The 18586-nt window shown below is 49.4% G+C and overlaps 1 protein-coding gene across 1 annotated transcript in view; it reads left to right on the top strand.

Moving 5' to 3' along the window:
• The first annotated feature begins 8960 nt into the window (after positions 1–8960).
• The window catches only part of Rnf144a (ring finger protein 144A), a 122730-nt gene continuing 113104 nt past the window's right edge, over positions 8961–18586 (top strand). The window contains exon 1 of the mRNA XM_038319206.1: positions 8961–9093. The gene's annotated coding sequence lies outside the window, so the exon portion shown is untranslated. The remainder of the gene's footprint in view (positions 9094–18586) is intronic.

The following is an 18586-nucleotide window of genomic DNA, read 5'->3' as shown; positions in this document are numbered from 1 at the left end:
GTTTCACACCAGGAAACCCCACAAAATGGGCCCTTTAACCGCCATCGCCCGTCCTAAGACTTCCCCTTTCTGCTTTGCCAGCTTGGACTTTTTACTCGTATGGGAAGAGTCAGTGCACATCTTGCAGAGTCATGATGGAGAATCGGGTTTTGTAAAGAGTACCTGGAACTCCCGGGGAGATGCTGCTCATGGCCCTAGCACCCAATGATGCTGCAGGAAGGATGGCTACTCTACCCTGTGCCAAGTCCTCAAGGATTCTTTTCAAAACCAAGATACACTTTCCTTTTTTTGATGTGGCCATGGGGATTGTGCTCGTGCAGCCTCCCAGTATTGAGGCTGCCTGCGTCTGTCACACTAAAATAAGAATTTGAGTAGAAGAAGGTCATTATCTTACTCTGAAAATCAGCAACGGCTGTGTTGGCGCATTCTGTAAAAGTCATGGAAGCAAGGGCAGGAAGGACTCTGTCAGGACTATGGAGTGTGGTCGGCTTGGTATAAAAACACCTGTGGCTCCATGGAAAATTTCCCAAGGAAGCCTGAATGAGACCCAGTCTAGGTCAACGTGAGAAGAACCACATGCTTCTCTACACCAAATAGTCCCAAACTGAAAGTCACTATGCTCTTTAGTTTTTTTTTCTTTTGTCAACTTGACACAAGCTAAGGTCATCTGAGAAAGGGAAAACAACTTCAAAAAAAACCCTTCTAGTCTGGGGGGCATCTTCTTAATTGTTGGTTGATGTGGGAGGGTCCAGAGCACTCTGGGTTGAGTAGGTAATTCTGGCTGAGCAAGACATGGAGAGCAAGCTAGCAAGCAACATTCCTCCTTGGCTGCTGGATCAGTTCCTGCCTGCAGGTTCCTGCCTTGAGTTCCTGCCCTGACTTCCCTTCAGGGTACACTATAAACTGTAAGATGAAATAAGCCCTTTCCTATATAAGTTGATTTTTGTCGTATTTTATCACAACGGCGGAAAAGAAAGCTAGGAAGATTACGTGATCAAAAGCCTCTTGCTGTGGAAATAGTGCGTGAACTTTTTAGTAGGTAACCTAGACAGTATTTCATTGCCTGTTTCCAAAGGCCGTCAAGAAAATTCTGCTGCAATTCCAATCTCTGCCACTAGAGGGAACTTAGCCATTTGATTCCCTCAAGTATTTTACAGAAATATTGCTTTTTAATCCATTTTTCTATATTTGATGTTTTTTCCTCACACAACATATTCTTACTTCATTGTATCAACTGCCACATTATGTGTGTCCTCCAGAAGAAGACATCTTCCTGTACTTTGTCATTTTTACTTTTTCTGTTTGAAATGATGGTCTGTCTATGTGGTCTGTATTTGGAGGAATGCATGAGCCTCCTATCGCCGTCTCCCGAGTGCTGGGGGTTACAGGCATGCACCATCATGGCCAACTTTTAGATGGTTTTAATGGAGAGAGAGAGAGAGAGAGAGAGAGAGAGAGAGAGAGAGAGAGAGAGAGAGAGAGAGAGAGAGAGAGAGAGGAATCATGCTCTCCCCTGTGGATTTTGATATTACCTAAGCTAAAAGGGCCTTTATATAATCAGCTTACATATAAAACAAATCTAGTTAAACCCAGTGTGCTCTCTTTGGGGAATGAAAGCCTTGAGGATATTGGCTGATACTCCGTGGGAGATTGGGTCATGTGACCATGATGTAAATTTGAAGCTGAAGCTAAATCTCCTGTATTGATGGTATTTTTTTTTTATCCTAGTCAAGGGAAACTGTATTTCTCTCTCCCTGGAAGGAGGAAAGACAGTATAAAGCAACTACATGTGCTGAATGAGTTACTCTAAGTGCACCCAGCTGTTTCACCCACCCCGACTCCACGTGCACGTGCCGTGGAGCCTCTATGCTTAAAACATTCAAAAATCTCTTTTTAAACATAGAATAATAACATTTCCTTATAAGAGTCAAACTCAGCCTTGGGTTCAGTAGGACTTTTGCTTGCTTCTTGAACGAAACCTGAGTATTCCCTGGCGACACATGCTTTCTCCTGGGAAACTAGACGAAGGTTTGCCTTGCGTTCTTACGTGTTACCCACAAATGTTGTGCCTGAGATTAATATTCCGATGAGGGAGATAATCCTGTGTCTGGGGTTTTATAACAGGAAGCTGAGAGGGCAGGGCACGAATGAGCACACTGTGCTGGCTAGTTTTATATCAACTTGACCCAAGCTGACGTCTTCTGAGAAGAAGGGATGGCAATTGCGAAAATGTCCCCATAAGATTGGGCTGTATGCAAACCCATAGGGGATGTAAACCAAATAAGCCCTCTTTTCCCCTAAGTTCCTTTTGGCCGTGGTGTTTATCACAGCAACGGAGAGCAAACTAGGACGTCTGGGTCTGGAGAATTGAACTAGAGTCTCCAAGCTTATGCCTCAAAAATAGTTGCTCATGGAGCAGTTCTGCCACCCCAACCCTCCATCTGTTTAGAAGACCAAATAATCCAAGGCTTGGAAGATTTAGATAGAACCACACCAGAATATCGACACCACCACAACAAAACGCTTTGAACATACAGCAATCCAATTAAAGCACTAGAGGATTCCTTAAGTAGCCTTAGTGGTCTCAATCTTACCTGCATAGTCCCCAGGTCTTGTCATCGGCAGGTGGTGTCCAGACCCTTGGATAGATCCTAGTGCCAGCCTGCCCGCCACTGTGGCCTTGTCACTGTGAGAAAACGTGTCTGAGCCTCCCTTACCCATCTCTCTTGTTGGAGCAAAGGGAGCTTGCTTCCCCAACTTAACACAGCTCAGGTCTCTGAGGAGGATTGTGAAGCAGAGTCAGGCTGGTAAGAACTCAGACAGAGGGCCTGGAGGCATTGCTGCTGAGCTCTGAGCCTGTGGAAGCCCTTTGCCCTTCTCCAAGGTAAGGGATGCTGGGCAGGCGTGGACTCCACCAGCGGTGCCTACTGGAAGCATCTTTGGGTAAGGCAGTTTCTTTTGGCTCCCTGTAATTCCTTGGAGAGGAATCTCCAGCATCCATCACCCCAGTCAGCAATCAGGGCCTGGTGTGCTTTGGTTTTATCTGTGTGGCCTATACACAAGACCCTGGGATATCCATTGCATTATAGAAACCTAAACTAATGGTATACAGTACAGTGCTCCATTGCATCACTAAAAACCTCACCCAGACCTAGGTGTAGAACACCATATGTTATCTTCTGTTCTCTTTATTTTGAACCTAAGGATCACATGCCATGGGGCAGTGTCCACTGTGATGAGATTGGGGGACGAGTTGTCCAGGGGCACAGACCTGGGTTCCCTTCCTGAATCTCTTCCTGGTTGTATTCTGTCTGGACTCCTTCAAATGTTAATATCTGAGATTGCAGCTTCTCGGGTTTGATTTAAGATGGGCTGCTGCACCTTGCTTAGACCTGCGCTTGGTTTATCTCAAGAGACAGAAGTACATACAACTCAATACTGCTCAAAGCTAGTGTGTAATGAGTTAGTTTAGAAAGAACTGTGTTGCAATGATTTCTACAGCTTAACACACACAGACTTCTTGGGAATCATCCTTCCAAGGAATAGCCAGAGACTCAATGGCTTCATTGGGGCTCCTATTGACTCAGTATACAGCTAATGGGCCGATATGGTGGAGTCAGGCGAGGTTGAGATTTTCAAACTCTCCTCATGGTCTCATCCAGATGTGCAGTTCCTCTGTACACCCAAGAAAGGCGCTGCATGCCCTAAAGGCAAGAGAGATGGAACCCAGAGGGTGAGACATTCTATCTCTGCCACAACCAAGTCTACTTACATTGCATGCAATTTAATTATTCCTTCTGAGCTGAGAAAGCCTTTACATTTTTCAAGCTGCAGGGACCAAATTCTATTGATTACTAAGGAAAAGCGGTATAATAAAGAGCCAAAGATGGCCAAATCAGCCAAGAACCTTGGGTAGCAGCCTACTGATGCCACCTTCGAGCAGAGATCGCAGAACTGGCCTAGGCCGCTTTGTGCCTCAGGCTTTTGTATGAGTGACGAACAGCCTGAGCAGAGATTTCTCTCTCTTATATTTTGGCTATCACTAGATTCTACAGCATTTGGTTTTAATACACACAGAGAACAATAGAAGGAAGGATTTAATTTTCCAAAAAGGACCTCGTGTAGCCTAGGCTAGCCTATCACTCTCTGGTTAATCAAAGATGACCTTAAACTTCTAGTCCTTCTGCCTTCACCTCCCAAGGCTGGGATTGCAGGCGTGTGCCAATGCTTCTGGTTTATACAGTTCTGGGCATTTGTGCAAGCGAGACAGGCACTCTACTGACTGAACTATATCCCCAGCCCCCACTTACTTCCTTTGACAAGTATGTATTGAATGTCTGGAACTTTCCCTGTCAGTGCGGAGAATGGCAATGAATAAGATACACCACGCCTCCATTCTGGAAGGAAAGCAGAAAAGCCTGGTTTTTTTTTTTTTTTTTTTTTTTTTTTGTCATTAACAGCTCAACCTTTTCACTAAGTGTCATTTATTTTCCCGCCTTTGGGCGACACTTTTATTTTTAGTTTCACACGTATTCTCTAAATTTTAGTTACACGTGGGCATATTCCAGGTGCTTGCCTTCACTTGCTGGGTAAATTGGAGTCAAAAACGTACAAAATTTATTAGCTAGACTGGGTTTTCTATAGAAACAGAGCCACTAGAAAAATATTGCGTACATTAACATTGGAAGTACTGTGTACATAACATGTACATAAAACTGTATAGTACATTTTTAACTATAGATAAAGTCCATATGTGTCCATATGATTATATCATATAAAAGCCCAAGATCTAATGGGTACATTAGCATGGTTCTTGTGACTATGAAGAGCAGGGCTCCTAAGATCTATGGACAAGCAAGATGCTGGTGAGATTCAGCCTGAACCCACAGGCCAGAGAATCAGATGGAGTTGTGTGGATAATGGGGAAAAGGCCAGAGTGATTCTTGGACTCTGAAGTTCAAAAACCAGGTACTTCTGTACAGGAGGGCAGGAGAAGATGGAAGCCCATGCCAGCAGAGAGCAAACTGCCCAGCGCTTACCTTCTGTTCTCTTCCAGCCTTGAGTGGGTTGGACCATGCTCTAGGATGGGTGGACATTCTTTATCTAGTCCGCAGGTTTCAGGACCAGTCTCTCCTAGCACTCTCAAAGATACAGGTTTATGGACACCTCACAGCCCAAGCAAGTTGTCCCATGGCTTGCTATATGGTAGGGGCTGGATGTCTGAGCTGTGGCTGTGGTTGGGGCTGCCTACTGAGACCATGAACAAGTGCTTGCTCCGGGCATTCCCTGTCCTCTGATAGTTTACCAGCCTCATCTTTGATGTGATCTTTGATGTTTACAGAAGGACCTTCCATCCCTAATTACACAGTGCGATCCACGAGAAAGTATGATCTCGTACTCTGATGTCCCCATTTCCTAAGGACAGTGGTCATAATGGACGAGGACTCAGCCTACTCTACTCTGCCTGCATCTTAACCAATGCCACCTGCAATCATCCTCTTTGTGAAATGCTTGCACTTTGAGATGCTCATAGCTGGATTTGACATAAATTTCTTCAGGGCTGGGGAGGACACAGATCGGTCCACAGCAGTGTATGACTGTCACGGAGAAACTGCTTCTTTACTCGTACCTTCTTGAATGTCCTCTGTTTGGAGGACAATATCTCTGCCTCGTGTGCATATGGCACCATGGATGGATACATATTCCTGAGACATATGCCGAGAAGGAGGAAGGCTCTGAGGTAGGTGCAGATGTGGCTGGGACCCCTACCCACAATGACCCGAGAGTATTGGGAACTTTCTTCTTTCCTGAGGCTTTTTCCCAGGGTATGCTGCTTGCTTCACCTGGAACAGGGAACAGTGCAGAAAAGCACACTCTGTGCCCTTGCTTCAGTGTGCTTTTAAGAATGAGTTTAATAGGCACAGATGGGCAAGGGGTGGGAGGTTAGACCCCAGGTCTCCTGAAACAAGAAGTCCTCCAGGATCCTGGGTTTCCCTAAGGAGAAGCTGAAAGAGGAACTGCCGCTCAAGGTTGCATTTCCCTCTAGGAACAGAGAATCTGATTTGCATGAAAATACAAAGTGAAGCCGAAGCTGGAGGTCATAAGTGTGAGAAAAGCCTGGGTTAGATTGCCAGTTCCAGTGCAGCTTGGCTACAGGGTTAGACTGTCTCAAAAGGAAAAAAATAAATGAATTGAAAGAATGCGGATTCTATACTTAGAATGTGCAATCAGAAGTTTAGACAAATCGCATTGTCTGTCTTGTTCTTTTTTTCCCCCTCTTTTAACTGTAAGCCACAACTTTGAACTTCCGTCAATTGTGTCTGGCAGAAAACCACACAATGGGTTTCCGTGGCTTCGGCCTCTATGCCGTTTATGTAGGCACCAGTGCTCTGGCCTCCTTTCCCCTTGGCATCCACTGCCCACTGTGAGCGATCACAAGGGACCCAGTGAGCGACAGTGAATGACACATCACTGGCACAGACCCTCACAGTGAGGTCTTTCCAACAGGCTCAATGTGACCACCTTGGGAGGAGATGGTCAGTCTTCCCCTGGCAAAGGGCTGGAATGAAGAGCCACTATGAAGGTAGAATGGCTTTAAGAGCCAGGCGGTTTTCTGGACAGAATGGCATTAACTGCGAGAGCTCAGAGGAGCCAGCTTTATTCATTACTGAGCACTTGCTACACCCTGATTCTGTGTGGGATTTCACAGAAAGATCCTGTAGATGATGATCTAAGATCTGTAGTAAATGCCCAACACAGGAAGCACGGCAAATAACCTAATCTACATTAAAAACAAAATAAATAAATACATATTCAGAGATCAGGGCATGTGGAGAGTAATGGCAGTTTCAGCAGGCTTCATAGATAAAACTGGACATAAATGGTGTGGTCTGCTGCAAACCCCGATTTCAGTGCCCATGTGGTGGCCTCTGTCTGAGTCTCATTCGCCACCACCTCAGGTCAGGGCAGTGAAGATGTTCTGTCCCCACAAAAGCACTGATGATGGGGGCTTTCCCGCCAAGCCCCAGATGCTCATAGGCAGTGTTTCTGATCCTTTGTGTCAGAGACAGCACAGAATACCTCAATGCACCTGCTTCTTCCACTTGCTGTGAGCTTCCAGCCTCCCCAGCAAAATCTCTCAGTCCTTCATTCAGAACTTCACTCCCCAACCAGGCCTGGGGTGGTCAAAGCTCAGGCCTTCAGGCAAAACTATTTCTGTCTTCCAGTGAGAGGCCGAAGCAACAAAGTGCCGTTGTTAGGGATCTTCACACTGTGAGCTTTCTCGAACAATGGCATTCATACAGAGTGTGAGACAAACCAAGGCACTAGGAGGCCAGCGCGTGTCCTTGTTTTGTTTAGCTGACTTGCGCTTATTTGACATAGGGTCTCACTATTTAGTCCAGGCTGGACCTTGAATTTTCGGCCCTTCTGCCTCAGAGCTCAGAATGCTAGGGTTGCATGTGTGAGACACTTCATCTAGCAAGCACATAGTTTTGAGGGTCAGAGACATTCAGCACAACTGGTGATGATGTGGCTGTAGGGACTGTGGAGACAGCTCAGTCAGTGCAGTGCTAGCCAGGCAGGTCTGAAGACCCGAGTTTAATGCCCAGCATCCATGGAAAAATGCAGGTGAGGTGCATGCCTGTTATCTTAGCACTAGGTAATAGGGTTGGAAAGTAGAATCATGAGGGGTCCTGGAGCTTGCTAGCCAACCAGTATGGCTCCGTTAGAGAGCTTCAGGATCAGTATATATGGGAAAGAAAGTGGACACCCCAGCATTGACCTTAGACATGTGCGCTTGCCCTTATACACATGTATAAACTCAAATACGCACACCCAGATGAGAATGTACAAGTTGAAGACAGAATGGACCGAGTTTTAAAATCCCATTGTGGGGCCATGGAGGACGACAAAAACAATGACGATGACGACAACGATGACCAACACGACCAGAAAAGTCAAGTTAGTTAGCCAATGGAGCCTTTTATTCCCCCCAGTGAAATGGCGCCGTGCACCGCTGCGTGGACCCAAATGCTTCACATCTTAGTACAGGGAGCGAGCATTGGCTTGTTTGTGTGTGTTTAGGATTCCCCCAACGGCTTTCTGTAGTTGACTGTCAGCGCCTGACATTCCCAGAACCTTCCAAAAAATATCCTTACCGGCTGGAGGGACCAAATAGTCAAAACAGTTGCCTGTGGGGATATTTCATTCTAGCCATCGCATTTACTGACAGGCTTCGTTCGCGTTTGCACGTTTCATGTGGATGGAAGAGATGAACTTCCAGGAACTACCAGCGGGAGTGAGAGGACCATAGCTCATGGGGATTCCCATCCAAGTGGTGGATCTCAGGTTCTGAGAGAAAGAATTGAAATGCTGTGGTTGCTGCTTCCCGTATGTGAGCAGAGCATTAGCCTCAGACCAAACAAATTGAGGACTCTTCGCTATCCATTAGGGTGAAAAGATGTTTCTTGTCCGTTGGCTTACAGTCTTCCTCGTAAAAGTATTCGGGCGGGACCATCAAGGAGGCGTCTGGCAAGCCCGGAGGCTCTGACTTACGTGGCTGGATTCCATTCCAGGGTCCCAGATGCCCAGCTGAATGATACTCGCAGCTCCTGACTGGTAGGGTCAGGCTGCTTCACGCATTTCTTTCTAGCTGCTGGCACTTGTTTTTATACAATTAAAGCAGGGGTCCACCTTCAGGCCTTCTCTTTGCATCCTTGCTTTACTCCAGGGCACACCCCTATCACTGAGGAGACCTGGACCCTCTGGCTCTACCTTTGATTGCTCTAGGGGATTGCCCCCCGGGTCCTGGTGCACGGACGTCGCGGCACCTCTGGACGGCAGGGGGCGCCGGCGTGCGAACTGGCTCTGTCTCCCGCGCCCGCGCTTAGTGCGCGCTCGCGCCCCGCCGACCCCGAGCGCGCAGTTCTTGGGGCGCAGGGCGGGGAGGCAGAAAGGGCGCTGCGCTGCGGGGCGGGCGGACTGCGCGCGGGAGGCTGACGGGGGCAGCGGCACCCGCGAGCCGGCACCGGGCGGGGCCATTGCAGCGGCGCGCAACGAGGCCGAGCGAGAGCCCGGACCGCGCGGGACCAGGTGGGTGACGCGCGCGTCCCCTTTGTGTCGGCATCGCCCGAGCGGGCCGCGCGGGACGGGGCTATGCGGAGCTGAGATCGGTCCCCCTCCCCTGCTGCCAGGCGGTGACCCGCGGGCTCAGGGGCGGCGATTGAGAGCTCTGCTCCCAGTGTCTGCTCGGGTGGCGCCCGCTTCCCGCTGGTCGCGTGCACTTGGAGATTGTGCCCCGCGGGGCAGTCTCCAGCCGCAGGCGCGGGGTGGGTGCTCTGGGTTGGAATGGCCCGGGTAAGCGGTCGTCTGCAGGCCTTGGGTGCACTCCCGACGCGACCTGGTCGTGGGCAGAGTGAGGGCGTGGGGAAGGTCGGATCTGTTCGGGCCGGCGGCTGTGGCGAGTACCCCGCAGTGCTCAGCTGCGCCTGGCCGTGGGCACCGTCCTCTGCTGGCCTCTGGCCCAGGAGTCCCTGTGTCCCTTGCGCCCCGCCCGCCCTAGGAAGTCCGCTCAGGTCTCGCGCATCCCGCGCTCCGCAGCGCTCCGGGTTTTCCACACCATCTGTGGAGCTCAGAGATTTAATCGCTCCTGCTAACAAGAGACTTCCTGGCCCTAGGGCGGGAAGAGGCGACTTCTTCACCCTAGGCGGGTCTTTGGTGGTCCTAAAGTTTGCTCTTCTCTCTTTTTTGGTCTCTTTTCCCAAGAACATTTCAAAAAGGATGCTTCTTTTGAACAGTTATCTACAGCTTGCGTGGTGGTGTGGGGTCAAAGGCTGGGTAACAGGGAGAGTTAGACAAGGCCCTGGAAACCCTTCCCAGGGTTTCTGTGACCTAGGATGGAAGGACAGTCCAGGCTTGCTTAGGAGAGTTTTAGAAAGGAGGTGCCTTCCAGGACTGGTGCCTGGGAGACAGAATAATTCCTTGTCAATGATGCTGGCCAGGATGAGAATTTAGACAGCTAAGAGATGTGTCTAAATGCTACACCAGACGAAAAGGTCAGGTGGCCACAGCGCCCTGAGATGAGAGGGCAGAGACAAGGGCTTTTCTAAAGGAGGGACGTGGAGTCAGATGACCTGTGGGGGCCTAGCCTGGATGGTGGGAAATGCCCCAGCAAAGGAATGCAGAGTGTGAAGGACCTTCCCTACTGGGTTGCCTCCTTCACTCCCAAGGAGCTCAAAGACTTCCTCATTATGTCTTCAACCGTGATACCAGAGGTCCTGAGTACTTTTTCTAGTTTCTGTCTGCCACAGTTTTGCATTTTATGACATTTGAAGTATGTCTAGAGGGGTGTTTGAATTGCAGGCCAAGAGTCTGGACTTGCCTCTGTGGAGTGGGAACCATGGGGGGGGGGGACTTGTAGGAGGACAGACAGTACCCATCACTTCAGAGTAGCTATCGGCATGGTCAAGAGGGTCTCCCTTGTGTCCCAGCTGTCCCTTGTGGCCTTCAGAGTCAAATACCACCCCTTCCCACACAGACCTATTTCACTGGCCGGGAGGGTTCCCTGCAAACCTCCAGGGAAAATGGGTGCGACTCACTCAGCTGGAACTGGAGGGAATTCTGAAGTAAACATTTTGATAGGAGCGCTGTTCTTTAGTTTTTAAGCAGTGAGGATTTTTTTTTGTAGGCTCTCTAGGTCAGGCTGGCACTGTGTAGCTGAAGAGGGCCTGGAGTACTGAGGTTCATGGAATGGACCACTGGGTTCATTTTATGCAGGACTGAGGTCCGAACCCAGGGCCTTCTGAATGTGACTAGAGTGTCTAAAGATGTTCCAGTTCTCATGTCGATACCCCCCACCCCACCAAGGGGAACGGCTGAAGGTTAAGCTGAGGCGGACAGAGTAAGGAGTCCATCCTCAAGGGAACCGCTGAAGGATAAACTCAGGCGGATGAAACAGGAGCCCACAGGCCACAAGCCAGTGGGAGCCCTGGACCGTTGTGAGCATGTATTTTACAAGCATCTTTCAAAACTCTCTTTGCAAGCTCGCAGTGCCCGTTTCCAGTCTGTTCCCAGACAACGTGGCTTCTTCTGGGGCCTCACTGTGGCTTGGGACTTGGAAAAGAAATCACGCACCGTGTTAGAGCAACTGCCGTGTTCAGGGCTAATGTGCTGTTCTGCTCGCAGCGGTAGGGCCCCGCGCCAGGAGCCACGTTGCCTGCCTGACTGAGAAAGCTGTTTTTTCCACTGTGGTTCCTCACTTGGCCTTGCTGCCTCCTTTTGTTCAAATATCTCCTCTTGGAGGCCTCTTTCTCCAGTGGCAGAGAGAGCTGGCAGAAACCTGTCCCGAGCCACTGAGAGTTACTGAGGACCCATCAATACCTGTAACTCTATGAGGGCACTGTGGCTAGCTACATGGTTCTGGGGTGGATCTGGTCTGGAATTAGTTCTTCTGAACGTCTGTGGTCCTTTCCCTCTTCTCATATTGGAATAGGACAGGGATGTGTTTGCTCTCCTGAGAGTCCACGATCTCCAGCTATTTGGGAGGATGCTCACCTGACCTAGTGGTACCTCGGGACCCCTGGGATGTTTCCATATTGAGGCTGGTTTGGAGGCTGTGTGGAGTGGATTCTTTCTAGGAAGGCAGACTGTCACATTTCTCCTGGGTCTTTGTGGAAGGTGCCCCTCATTCCTTCTAGTCTGGAGAAGTTATTTGAGGCTAGCCTTCTTTGGTTTCCCAAATTGCGGATACACATGGAGACTTTTTTCTTAATTAGCTGGAGAAATTAATTGAAGCCACTGCTTGTACTTCTGCTGGGCATTTGTTCCCCGTAGTGTTCCCACCCAGCTCTCTGACCTTGGCAAGTGTCTGCTTTCTGGGATGGCCCCAGTTCCCTGAGGATTAAGTGTTGGCCTAAATGTTCTCCCAGGTTCACTAGCAAAGCTGCAGTTCTTCAATAGTGTTTTCTAGAAGAATTGACACTATAGAATGGCCTGCAGTCAGGGCCATTTGTGCAGACTTTTAGAAAGAAAAGGTAAAGTTTTCACTCTCTGAAGGGTGGCTGCTCTCCAAGGCTGCGCAGTGAGAAGCTAGCTACTGAAGCTAAAAGGGCCTTCTAGCTACTCCGCAGAACTGGGGAAGGTTTAGCAAACCTTCATTTTATTGAGTAGTAGTTCTCAGACTGTGGGGCCTGACCCCTTTGGGGGTAGAATGACTGTTTCACGGGGGGGGGGGAGTTTCACATACCTGGTATCTTCCATATCAGATATTTACATCACGATTCATTCATAACAGTAGCAAAATTACACTTACGAAGTGGCAATGAAGTCGTTTTATGGTTGGGGTCACCACGGCATGGGGAACAGGATTAAAAGGTCGCACCGTGAGAAAGGATGAGAGGCACCACCCAAATGTGTGAATTCATAAACCAGATGCAGCCTTCCAGGGAAGGGTCAGCTCCCTGGAGGTCATGTGACAGCCGATGTTTGCTTGTGCACTTCTGATGCTGGGAGGGGAGAAGCCAGGAGTGATGTCCACTAAGCCTTAGTCATGTGCCGGGTTTTGAGACTCCTATGGACCGCCAATGCAGCTCTCACAGCCAGAGAACAGGTGTACGGCGGCATGCCCCAACCTGCTGAGGGAGGGCGTAGTTCAAGGTCTCATGGGATGCACGTGGAAGTCAGGCTTTGACCTCAGAGGTCTGCAGAAAATGAAAACTGTATGGCCTTGATCTAGAGTGTGGAGAACTGGAAGCGAAGACCTTAGCAGGTAGATTCTGAGGTGGGGTGGATAGTGGGCCCCGTGGGAGGAGACTGCTTAGCAGGAACCAGCAGGTGGTTAGCCTCAGAGATTAGAAGGTCAATGTCAAAATCAGGATATAGCAAGAAACACCTTGAGCTGAGTAGGGACTTAGGACAAACACAGAGGCACTGAGATCATCTTGGGGACATGGGCGTGATAGAGGGGTGAAGCAGTGACAGCTCTCCAAACCAGGCTTCTCCCTTGGCACACAGTGCATTCACGTCTGGTATCTTCTGGAAGGTTCCTTAGTATGTTTTCATTGCCATGTGTATGGGGCCTTTCTCCTTAGGATTCTCCTACTTACTCCTGCCCAGCTGGCTCATGGCAGAGGTCAGAATTCAGAACAGGTGAGTGGGAGCGTCAAATGATTGTCACCATCAAGAGGCCTTACTTCTGAGTGGCCTGTGAAGGCTTCCGCAGATGGCAGCATCTCCTGTGGGTGTTGAGAACTTCCCAGCAGGCCTCATGTGGTAGCACGGGCTGGGGGATCTTCTTGGGTTTCTCAGCTTTCCTGTAGTACTGGGTGTATCAGCTGTTTTCTGTTCCCGTGTTCAAACACCATGACTTAAGCAGCTCAAGGAAAAGAGTTAGTTTTAGCTTCTCGCTCAAGAGGGATAAGAGTCGACGATGCATAGCAACCAGCAGCAGGCTGGATAACCAGAGTAGGAAGCAAAGAGCTCACGTCTGTCACTTAAAGCAGAAAACCAAGTGTAGTGGAAGTGTTGAGAGGCTTCAAACTCCTGAAGCCCCTTCTAGGGACACACTTCCTCCCAAATGGCCTCAGACAGCTCTGGGGACCGGAGACCCAATTCCTGACCCTATGGAGGACATTCTCATTCAAACTACCACAGGATGGCAACCAGGAACAGTCTCAGAGTCTGATGTGAATAGGGCTGGCCAGCTAAGCATTTCCTACAGTGTGGTGCTTCTGGGAGAATGTGTTAAGCTTCCAAAGAAGCCGTTCCTAGGCAATCTCTGGGTCAGGGCATGCTTGGTTTTATTGGGAGGGTCTTGAGGAATGAACTGTGTGATAGACAACGTCAACCTAGGATGTCCCCTGACTTCCTGTGAACTGGCCAGACAGCCCACCTGAACAGATTGCTGATCTGTTACCTGACCGGTGACCTGCGAAGCTCAGAAATTCTGCTTACCACCCCTGTCACCCCACCCCCATCAGGGGCTCCTTGCACCTTTTGTAAAGGTGGTTTCCTTTCTGGCATCAACCACTGAATTTCTATGCCATTCCCTCGGCCCCATTGCACCCTCCCCAGTGACTTTGTCATTCGCTGAAGAAAGCCAGTCTGATGTCAGAGGCCACCACTGTCCCTGCCTGAGTCTCCACGCCAGTGTAGAAGGAGGAGTTCCCCTTCACAGAAGCCTTCAGAGCTTGGCATCGTTAGCCCCCTTTTCTGTGTTTCCATCTTAAACATGAGCACACAAAACCAGCGTCATCACCACCGTATCTCTGGGCTTGCCTGCGTTGGTCTCCTGCTGTCCCTTAGCATTCTGTCCACTGACTCCTGATTACTACCTGCTCAGACACCTCCAGCAACCCCATAGCCTGTGTGGAGCCCCCGGAGCCCCCGAACCCCTGGGTTGAACAGCCTGCAATCCCAGGGCTGATCTCTCAGTAGCTGCCAGCTTGGACCTTTTTGCTGCCATCTTTGTCAAGATAAGACTTCAAATGATCTGCCCACAGATAACACCTTTTTCCTTATCTGGAGACACACTCAGGTGTCTTCACTCCTTCTGACAGTGGCTTTCTGCAGAGAAGGAAATGGAGGTACACCTAGAGAAAAGAGGCTGAGCTACACTCTAGCCCAGGCTCCCTTAGGCTCAAGTTCCTGAAGGCCCTGGCTTACTTAACCATCCATCCTTCTTGGCTTACATTGCCCGAGGCTCAGCCCCCACCCTCTCTCCTCCTAGAGGTGGATTTTTCCCAGGAGGCGCTTGATAGCAACTTTCCTTGAGAAGCCACGGTTGCTTTTATCTAATCTGTTCTGGTGATCTGTGTAACTTATTTCCTCTACTATCAGCTCTACAAAGGCAGGAACTTGCTCACTTGGGAGCTCTCCCCTCCCCGAGGTGCATTACACTCTTCCTGAATGAGCAGCTATGAAATGATTGACAGTCCTCAGGTGTGTCTAGCCACATGGGGGTCTCTGTTTGAAGATCCTAAGTGAAAATAAGGATAGTTTAACTGTCACCATCCAGCGTGACCACAGGACATCCCACGCTACTGGCCCTTTGTTTGGAAGTTTGGATTGAAGCTGAATTCAGTCAGTCAGGTTGGGACACTGGGTCTGGAGTGAGAAGGGTAGAATTCTCCCAGAATGCACAGGGGAAGCACTGGAGTAGTGGGTTCGATACACTGAGTGTGTATGTAGACAACTCCATCCCGACCGTGCCCAGGGTCTGACAGACTAATGCTGGATCTTCAGTCTGGGCTGCGTGCGGTGCAGATGAGGCATGAGGAGTGGTCCTCTTCCCGAGGCATCCACAGTATACCAGAAGGAGCCATACGATGAGATTGACACATTGGGACCACGAACTAGGCCGTACCCAGCAGGCTTCTGCAGAAAGACCCAGTGGCCCTGCATTGTGTGCGATGGTGGTCTGAGTAGATTAGAGGTCAAGACAGGTGCTCTCTGGTGCAGAGGGACTGACTCAGCAGCAACAGGTTTGCATTTGAAAGTGCTAAAGAGATAGCATGGCGTGTGAATCCCAGGAGCAGCAGGGGGGGGGTGGGGGGGTCACTCACCCTTCCATGTAGAGTCCTTCTGATGAAAGACCTGAGTAACCTCCCCCAAGCAGCGGGCAGAACCTTTCGTAGGTGTGCTCGCCAGCCACGGTGGGAGGAGGACTTGTGCTCTTCCTCAGGGATGCAGGTACACTCTGCCTTAGCGAAGAACAGCCTATGGCTTCTGAGGATTCCATCCGTGCACTTGTGCACTCACAAGCATGGGCAGGTATGTCCAGGACCTGTGCATCGGACGTGTGCAAATAGGATCAGAAACACAGATTCATTTTTCCTGACCATCCCCATGGTTCTTGGTAGCCTGAGCCTGGGGGCATGTCATTCCCTAAGACTCAGCAAAGCAAGGGCTTCCAGACGACTGTGGGGTTGAGAAGCTCAGGTTGTGGAATTGTTGGCTAAAAGGTGTATATAGAAATATATAACCACGTGGGCAGGGCTGGGGTTAGATGCTCAACGTCCTCAGCTGGGTGGGTCAGCTGCCTGGGTGTGTGTGTGTGGACCCTGATTCCTTCTTTGCTGCTTAGAGACGGAACTGCCAGCCTGGTAGGTGAAGGGACCAGATGTGGCAGTGTAACATGAGGGCTGACTTGTTGGGGTTTCCATCCCGCCCAGTACCCTATAGCCGGCAAGTCCCAAAGAAAATCACACACAGGTCTACATAAGTTATTAACTGATTGGCCCATTAGCTCAGGTTACTTATTAGCTCTTATCACTTATATTAATCCATTATTCTGATGTATATTAGCCATGTGGTTCAGGACTTCTCTCAGCCGGGTAGATTACATCTTGCTTCTCGGTGGTCTGGGCACGACTCAGAGGAATGGGCTTCCTCCTTCCCAGCATTCTCCTGTTCTCATTGCCCTGCCTCTGCTTCCTGTCTGGTTGACCCGCCTATACCTCCTGCCTGGCCAATCAGCATTTTATTAAAATACATGATTGATAGAATACAGATAATTCTCCCGTAGCATGGCAGGAAATTCAAGAAAGAAAAAGAAAAAGATTCCATCTGTCTAAGAACCGACCTTTTCAACATATCTCCCCAACGTCTGTCCTTGCTCTAGGCTCTCCCCAAGTTCCCTGTTTTGAGGTCCAGCACTTTAGTGCTTAGAGAGGAGAGAACGATTTCCTTGCTATTTTATCATGTGAGCTGGCAGGTTACACAGGGTGAGATGGGGGCCCACCACAGGCTATAGGCTGGAATCCAGGCCAAGGTGTCACTCTGGTCCCCTGAGCATCTTTTTCTCTGCCTCTGCCATCTGTCCCCATAAGGACCAGTTACACTGGATGAAGGCCCGCCATCCTGCTTGATGGCATCTTAACCTGAAAAAACTAACAAGGGTATATTTACTAGTGCCTTATAGTGTGTGTGCACATGCGTATTGTGTGCGTATGCACGTGTGCATTGTATGTGCATGTACATATATGCATATGTGTGTATGATATGTATGTGTTGACGGATATGTGTGTGCATGTGTATATGTGGGTGGTTTGTGTGTAATGTGTGTTGATGAATGTGTGTTGATAGATATGTGTGCATGTGTGTGGTGTATGGTTTGAGTGCTGGCTAACTTTAACTGTCATCTTGACACAGCCTAGAAGAAATCCCTTGGGAAGATGGTCTCAGTGGAGGAATTAGCTACACCAGGTTGGCCTTTGGGCATGTCTATGGGGATTGTCGCCCTTGTTCAAGGTAGGGAGGCCCACCCTGGATGTGGGCAGCACTGTTTCATGGAGTGTGCAGGTAGCATGGCTGAGTCTGTTCTTCTGTGTTAACTGTGGATGTGGTGTGACCAGGTGGCTCACGCTCCTACCCTATGTCTTCTCTGCCGTCACGGACTGTAACCTGGAAGTGTAAGCTGAAATAAACCCTTTCCTCCTATCTGCTGCTTTCGGTCATGGTGTCATGTCACTGCCATAGAGATGAAACTAGGATAATATGGACCCACGCATGTGCACACATGTACAGGCACACATGCACACACATACACATGTAAGCACACATGCACACCTACGCCCTTCAGTAACTGTTAGTGTTTGTATGTATACTTATATGTCGGTATATATTGGTGTCTATTTACTGGTCACAGGTTATTGGGATCAATGACTGGAGACTGATGTGGCTGCTCCCGTGTCCCTAAGAACTAGGCTCTCTTTGCTTCTCCATCCTTAGTCTTCAGGATACTGGCTTTTGCTTGCACACTGGTCTTAGATGACTCACCTAAGCTGTGTCTGTATTTCTAGTCATCGTGTGTGAGCTCTGGCATCTGCCCCCTTTCCTTAGGAGGAGATATGTTTTCCAAACGCACTATAGACACTGGTCTGCTGTTGGGCTGGAGCTAGGCTGCGTTAGCCCAGGAGTGAGAGACACAGAGAAGTGAGAGCCTGAAAGCCTGGTTGAGCTCAAGAGGCTAGGGTGAGACAGAGTTCATGGTTACAGCCAAAGGCTGTGCTTGTCCGTGCTGGGCTTCAATCAGCAACTATCCTTGTTATTCCTAGAAGAGCAGGAATCCATATGGGTCAAGGTCCAGGTGGATGTTTGTACAACTTCCGTGCTCTTGATGTGGTGGGGGCCCCAATGTCTTTGTTCCCAGGCCCAGCATGGGTTGTAGAGTCTTTGTGTCCCCAGTAATTTAGTTGCTTCTGCGTCTTTCCCGTCAAAGCCATGCAAGTTCAAATGCAGTCTCGGCTTTTCATTATGTTTGTTTATGCTGTTAAGCTCTTATTTACTCTACTCAAGTGTCAGAGAGTGCCTGGTTCTGGGGGCTCTGAAGGCTGATTGAGGACTCTATAGGGAGGGCAAGGACGTGGACACGGGGATGAGGAATTGGTAAGGCCTTCCTATAACAGGTAGAGCATTATATTCTGTGGTCTGCAGAACATGAATTCCTAAACGATTGGAATTTCCTGCGTTCCGCTTTCCCTCTAGAAATCTGTTCAGCTGGAACCCACAGAAACCCTTTCTCCAGCACCACAGTCTGTCCCTCACTGATGGCTGTGGAGTGGCTGACCCTGAAGGTGCGTGGATTTCC

The sequence above is a fragment of the Arvicola amphibius genome, chromosome 2 (assembly GCF_903992535.2).
Source record: "Arvicola amphibius chromosome 2, mArvAmp1.2, whole genome shotgun sequence".
In the NCBI taxonomy this organism is placed as follows: Eukaryota; Metazoa; Chordata; class Mammalia; order Rodentia; family Cricetidae; genus Arvicola; species Arvicola amphibius.
This window is presented reverse-complemented; position numbering and strand designations above follow the sequence as displayed.